Raw genomic sequence first — 7,421 nt, 5'->3', positions numbered from 1 at the left:
ATTTTTTGATCCAAAACAGATACAGCCGCAATATTGGAACTGCTCTAAGTGTAGTCTATCATTTGGGACAGGATGTTTTAGGGACTATAATGGGCCCATGTTTGAGTTTTAGAGTTGTTTTTAAAAAATCCGGGTCCAAAGAACGTTTTTTTACTGTATCGCCCAAACGTATTCATGTAACCACTCAATAGAAATGGATTCCGTAGAATCGGGTACGGCTCCCAAGAAAAAATATATTCCCATATTAGGGTAATAGGGGAGTTGCCAATCTCCTACTAGGCGCGTCTTCCCCAGTGACGGATGAGAAGGGGGTTTGTGCGATATGCAGGGTGGAGCTGGCCTTAGTCAAACTAGGCCAGATAGTTTCTCTGCACTTCGTGGAAAACTTGGGGATCTTCGTATCCCCCGTGGACCAAAATGGATGGGGGTAGTGCCTTAAAATAATTAACTAAGATGGTTAAAGAGAATAGGATAAATAAAATTACGGTGCAGGGAGTTTATAACCGAGTACCGGCGGCAATCGTTGGTGAGACCACACGTCCTCGAAATCAAGCAATTGTCATTCGGCTGCTCTAGATGTGGATGCCTTGGCACCTGGAGCTATATGGAAAACGAGCTAGTCAAGACTGATAATAATCAGTCTACGACTGACAGCACGGTAGTTCTGGGAGGTGACGACCTACATGGGACCCTTAGAGCTATCCCTTAGGAACAGAGTAGGGAACTATTCGACCACCTGGACAGGCTTGTACCGGAAGAGCAAAGTGTGGATACACTTCCGAAGGAACTGCTACTACTGTAGCATCAACGAAGAAAGTGTAGTCCCTGTTGACCGACGAAACACAAGTCTGACTACAACAGGTCCTGTGTCGGCAAATGCCAACAATAAATTTCAAAGGCAGACCGCTACTGAAGCGATGTCGGACGATGGGGAATCTATCGAGACCCCAGCAATGAACAAAGATTCCCCAGAAGCATCCGATGCGGAGCACTATAAACGTGCCTTATCTTATCTCCGCAAATTCGTAGGGCGAGATGCGAATTTGCTTTCGAAGTGGGAGGTTCATTTCATCAAGGGCAAGATGAAATTCGTAAGGAAGTTCAAAAGAATTTACGCGCACGCGAAGCCCACTGTGTCTGACAAATACCTGAAGCTGATTTCTGATCCGAAGTCTAACCCTAGTCAAAAGGCAATGAAAAAGGCTATTGAGCACACCCCGACACAAACAGCCATCCATAAGGGTGATCGACGTATGGAGGGCTTTGTCTCAAAGCTTCTTATGCTTCACGACTAACATGAGTTCCTTGACTCTTAGATCAGCAGAGGTTTTTCACGCTAATTTGCCTGACTGCCTATAATGGGAAGCCAAATCTAATATTGGGTATTCCATCAGCAGCAGTAATTATGTCCCTAAGTTTTCTTTCTGCTACCCGTACATCAGAAGTTCTGAAAAGTTCTACGAAGTGATGGATGGTCAACTCTGAAACCTTGTCAGTTTGCTTTCCTGTGACTAAGAAAAGATAAGCGTTCAGAGTTTATGAAATCAGTCGTTCCGCTGGTGGAGACAATTATAGGAAGGTGGTCTGGTCCAAATGAAATGACGGATTACCATTTGAGACCATTAATCAAACCGGGGGAATCGATGGTTATATCAGGCGAACTGTGGTTATAGCGGTCCTTATTCAGGTGGAAGCATCTTCATTCAGGGTTCCAATTTGCTCTGCAGCACTGTTGTCCTCTGGTGATTACTTAGGTGGCAATCACAGAATTAATGGTGTGCATTAAAGTCCGCTATCACCAAACAGTTAGTGTAGCAAACAGTGTTGTAGCGACGCTATCTTCTGATGGAATTGAGATAGGGTGCTGAAATTTTGCATAGGGATATATGGAATATATCGGTCCATGTTTAGGCATAGCTGCCACATAAGGGTACCACCCCAATTTTCGGTATTTTGGGGTTCTTGAGCGCGTTTTTCAACCGAATTTGCTGAAATTTGGAACATTGGTTAACAAATATCTCAACCAAAAATTATAAATATCGATTAAATTTTTCTGGTACCGCGCATATAAAGGTACCCCTTAATTTTCAATATTTTGAGTGTTTTGATCTCATTTTTAGACCGAATTGGCTGAAATTTAGTACTTTGAGTTCTTATTGGGTGGCAATTCTCTCCACTAAAAATTATAAGTATAGCTCAATTTTAGCCACTATATAAGGACACCCCCAATTTTCGGTATTTTGAGATTCTTTCAACCGAATTAGCTGTAAATTGGTATTTTGTAGTCGTATATGGTAACAAATCTCCCTACAAAAAATTATTAATATTCACCCCCTTTTAGAGGTAGTCCCCATTAACATAGGTAGCTGAATTGTTCCGTGACTTGGGGTTGTCCCCATATATACGTATTTTGCCATAGTATGAGCGAAAGTCGTTACTCAGAGTAGTCAGTTTTTCCCTAAAATGTGTGGAATTCTAAGACGATTTAGCCTGCTGTTGTAATCATTCAGCCTTATAAAGATATCGTGATAAAAAGTCGAACCTGACGATATTGAAATATATCGGCAGGCATTTAGGCATCTCCCCCATATAATTATACCACCTGAAGGAAAGAATTGAGATACAAAAATTAAATATTGGGTTCCAAATTGACATATATCGGTCACTAATTAGACATAGCCCTCATATAATGATAACCAAAAATATTTGCTAATTCCTACACTATGTAGTCAATATTGGCCCCCCTTTAGGCACAGCCTCATATAACTTTGCAATCTAAATTGGAGTAGTTTAAGGATTGTATACTCTTCCTTGCGTTATTAGTATCAGTCCACGCTTTTTCAGATTTTAGGAAAAATCGTCATTAAAAATTGCTAAAATTTTTATTTGGTGTACATAATGGTTTACATAATTCGGTTTGTAGAATTATCGGTATAGGTTCACTTTTTGGTATGTTGCGTATATTTTCATTTCAAGTATTTGTCAGTATACCTATGGTGGAGGGTATCTAAAGTTCGGACCGACCGAACTTAAAAATTTTTAACTTGTTCACCCTATAGAGATTCCTTCCTATTAAAATTTTTACTGGTAAACAAATATCAGCTGACTGATTTTATATAAATATCTCGTTTTAATATCTCGATTTAGAAATCGAGTCGATTTAGTTTCCTTAAATCGCTTCCATAATTTGTTTAAAATACGTCTAATTCTATTTTGATGGCTTGTCTTTATTAAAATAATCAACCCCGATATAACATAGTTTTAAAATTTGCTTAAACTTAGACCAAAGTCATTCGCGCTTACCACTGTTCTAGAAGGAGGTACAGTGGGAATGACAAAGAAAATATGTAATTTTCGGAGGATATTAATGTTTTTTTATATTTGTCGGAGAATATTAATTTTCATGTTTTTATTTGTATTTTTTATTTATATATTTTTGTATTCAGCTTTAAATCCCCGAATTTAGTTACCCCCTCTAATAAATATACACCCAAAGCTTTACATTATTTGGCGCCTTTTTTCTATTAACTACTTCAAAAATAAATAAATGGTTACTTAGTAACCATAACTGTGAGAAACCCCACTCTCTAATTGACTGCTTTTCTCTTTCATACAAAAGAGACAGAGAATGAGAGAACTCTTGATAACAGACGGAAAAAATAAAAGCTTTATTCAAAAATAATTTCAACCACTGCCAGTCAGTGTTATTTTGTTACACATACGAAGCAGGTGGCCAATTGTCGGATATTGTCGAACATATAACGGTCGGAATATTAACGCATTACTTAATGTGTGTGTTAAATAAAACCTCGCGATAATAGCTCGTATAAAGTAATGTGAACAATTTTTGCACACTGTTTTTACAAAAATAAATAGAACGAAATATTAAACCCCCCTCAAAAAACATTAATGAAACATTATGTGTAAAGAGCTAAAAATGTTGTTAGTGTGAGAGAAACAACTACGTCAAGAAAATAAATAGCAAGCAAAAAAAACACATTGTGCTCTTTAGTTTCTTCTTCTACCCTGTCTGCTGCCACCACTAGTGTTTTCGTTTTTGTTAAAATAAATGTGTTATGTATTTGATTTGATTTCGATTTGATTTTTTCGCAATTCAATCGTGAGTGAGCAAGTGACAACATTTTGTAATGCCGATGAATTAAATAAAAAAAGGTGATTTGAGCGATAATAAATATTCCATAGCTACTAGAAAAATAATTATAACCTAATAAACAACAATAACAGAAAAAAGTGAATACTTAATAATAATAATTACATGTGTTTACAATTATAATAATGAAGAAAAAAATAAATAAAAACGAAATCAGCATTCCAATGCAAATCCATGCCTGATCAAAAGAGCGCATGTGCAGTTACTTGTTTTAAGAGCGCACAAAATTGCAATTGTATAATAATAACAGTGTTTGACAGGAAAGCACGAAACAACTGACAGGCACTAACAACACGTGATTTTTTACCCCAGAGATATAACAGCAAACCAAACTAAAATAAAGAGCAGGAAGAAGAAACATAGGAATGAAAAACAGCTGTTTATTATTTAGTCAATCATGTCAGGTCATTAGGTTTTTTGGCAATATGTTTTTAGTGTTGTTGTTCTTCTTCTTGCGGTTATTACCTTGGTGAAAGCTAAGTTACTCCATGACCATGAAGTCGACGACGACGAATGATGATGATGCGTGCAAACAAAAGCATGTATTTATAGAAATAAACAAAATTAGGCAAAATTATCAACCGCTTTAGTTTATTTGTTTTTGTTGTTGGTGTTTTTGGTTAGAAATTTGAATGGAAATTTTATTGACGATTTGTTGTTAATACGTTTGGGATTGTTGTGATTAAGTTTGGGTAGGTGGAGGGAAAAAGTGTTGATAATGACGTGAGACCGGCAGACTCTTTCCAATAATCTCTTTTGCTCACAATTTGAATTGTCGTGAGCATCATGACAAGGTGGTTTTCGGCCCGGCTTATTAAATATTAATGAAATTATAACATTCCATTGGATTAGTTGGATGGGGGAATATTTCAAAAATTAAATGGAAAAAGTTTTATGTGAAAATGTTTTTTTTAAAGGTCGTTTACATTAAACCGGATTTGGTTAACCCAGTGGGTTTAAATTTTCAATTCCTTTGAATATATGCCAAATAAATCCTCATAAAGTAGGTTAACCCGGTAAAAAGTTCTAATGTAAATGCCGTATTAAATGAAAAGTTTAAAATGTGATTTTCCAAATAAGTTAATGTGGATCAAGCTTTCGGCATGAAGTGAAACTGAGTTTTTGTGAATATTGACGATGATTCTCAATGAAAGATAATCAATTTAAATGTGTGATTAAACATTAAAGTCTCAAAAATTTCAGAATCATTAAGAATGTTGTCAAAATAATATATTCCAACGTGGATCTATGTTGACATGTTTTGGTAAATTGCATCAGATTTTCATCAGAATTTTTTGGCAAATACTCCTCTGCATAAATAGCGATACTGATAAAAGGACAACATGCAAAATAGGGAATAAATGTGAAAATTTTGTCAATGGGAAACGTCGCCTATGTTAAGGTTGAAGGTTTGAGTCGATATTTTTTTTTTTTTTTGAAATTGTTTACTAAATGTGCATATAACAAGTAAGAAAGAGTCAGTCCGGTTCATATCGGACATTCCATTCGCCTGATATTGGATTTACAAATATTGAAAAATTTTACCATTTGTGGGAGAGGTACCAGAAGGAGTGGACCAATGGGTCCCATCTTCGGACTTAATCTAAACTTCGTAAGGATAATGGGTTGTGCAAAGTTTGGTTCACATCGGACCTTCCATTCGCCTGATATTGGATTTACAAATTGAAATTTTTGACCATTTGTGGCAGAGGTACTAGAAGTAGTTGACAAATGCGTCCCATCTTCCTACTTGATTTAGGCTTGGTAAAGATAATAGGTTGTACAAGGTTTCATTAACATCGGATAGTTCGTTCGCATGTTATTATAAAATTAATTTTTACCTCAATTTTGACCATTTTGTGGGAGAGGTACCGGAAAGAGTGGACCAATGGGTCCCATGATCAAACTTGGCCTGGGCTTGGTAAAGGTAATAGGTTGTGCAAAGTTTAGTTCACATCGGACTTTCTATGAGCTTGATATTGGTATTATAAATATTGAACATTTTGACCCTCTGTGGGGGAGGTACCAGAAAGAGTGGACCAGTGGGTCCCATATTCAAACTTGATATAGACTTAGTAAAGATAATAGGCTGTATAAAGTTTCTTTAAAATCGGATAGTACGTTTGCATGCTATTATAATTAATTTTTAGCACAATTTTGACCATTATGTGGGGGAGGTACCAGAAGGAATGGAGCGATATTCCCCATCTTCGAACTTAAACTAAGTTTGGACGGAATATTAAGGTGTCCAAAGTGTGAATGAAATCGGTTACTGCCTTCGAGAGTTATTATGCGCACCAGCCAGACAGGCGGACAACGCACGGATGAACGGAAATGGCTAAATCGACTCCAAATTTTCTAAAGCGGATTTGGTCCAAAGAAACATGGGGTCTAAAACCAATATTTCGATGAGGCACATTTTCACCGTATCAAAGTGTATATACCCTAAAGGCTGAGGGTATAGAAATATATGACCTTTGTGGAGGTAGTCCTTACTTACTTATCTGACCTGTGACAGAACATTTATTCCATTAGCCGAGCCTAAAAAAGATTTCAGACGCGTCGGACTTGTGCGTATCTCATCCGATTTGAAAGACCATTTTCCGAGATGTTGTCTTATTTCCTTTGGATTCGTGGACTTCCCCTTCTGCGTGAACCATCACTCGCTTGTATATGCCTTTTGTGCTGGGACATCCTCATCCATTCTCACAACTTGAACTAACCAACGTTCGATACGTCTGACAATGGCGATGTCCGAGAAAAGATGGTACAACTCATAATTCATTCGACGGTGATGATCACCGTCAACGCAGATCGGAAAATTTTTCTCTCAAACACTCCAAGAGCAGCCTTATTTGCTTGCGTAAGTACCCATGTTTCAGATCCATATATAAGAGCACGGGTAGTATCAGCGTCTTGTAGAGTGTGGTCTGGCGGGAGGTGGCCTTGCTTACTCTGTTGACCAACACTATCATTCTACGAATTTAAACATTGATGTCATTAGTTTTGTTTATGGCGGTACTAAGTTATATATAAAATCGTTCGAAGCTCCAGTTTTCAAGTTCCACAGTTGATAGGGCTGTCGAATGCGGCTTTATAGTCGACGAATAGATGAAATGTGTCGATGTGTTTTTCGTAGGTCTTTTTCAGGATCTGGCGCAGATTGAAAATCTGGTCAATGGTGGATTTGCCAGGTCTGAAGCCGCATTAGTATGGTCCAACAGTCGTTCACACAGTACGCTGGATATGA

This window comes from Musca vetustissima, unplaced genomic scaffold (assembly GCF_032173495.1).
Source record: "Musca vetustissima isolate MV318-11 ecotype Yass unplaced genomic scaffold, APGP_CSIRO_Mvet_v1 utg6539, whole genome shotgun sequence".
Lineage (NCBI taxonomy): Eukaryota > Metazoa > Arthropoda > Insecta > Diptera > Muscidae > Musca > Musca vetustissima.
The sequence above is the reverse complement of the archived record's forward strand: the minus strand, read 5'-3'. Positions refer to the sequence as shown.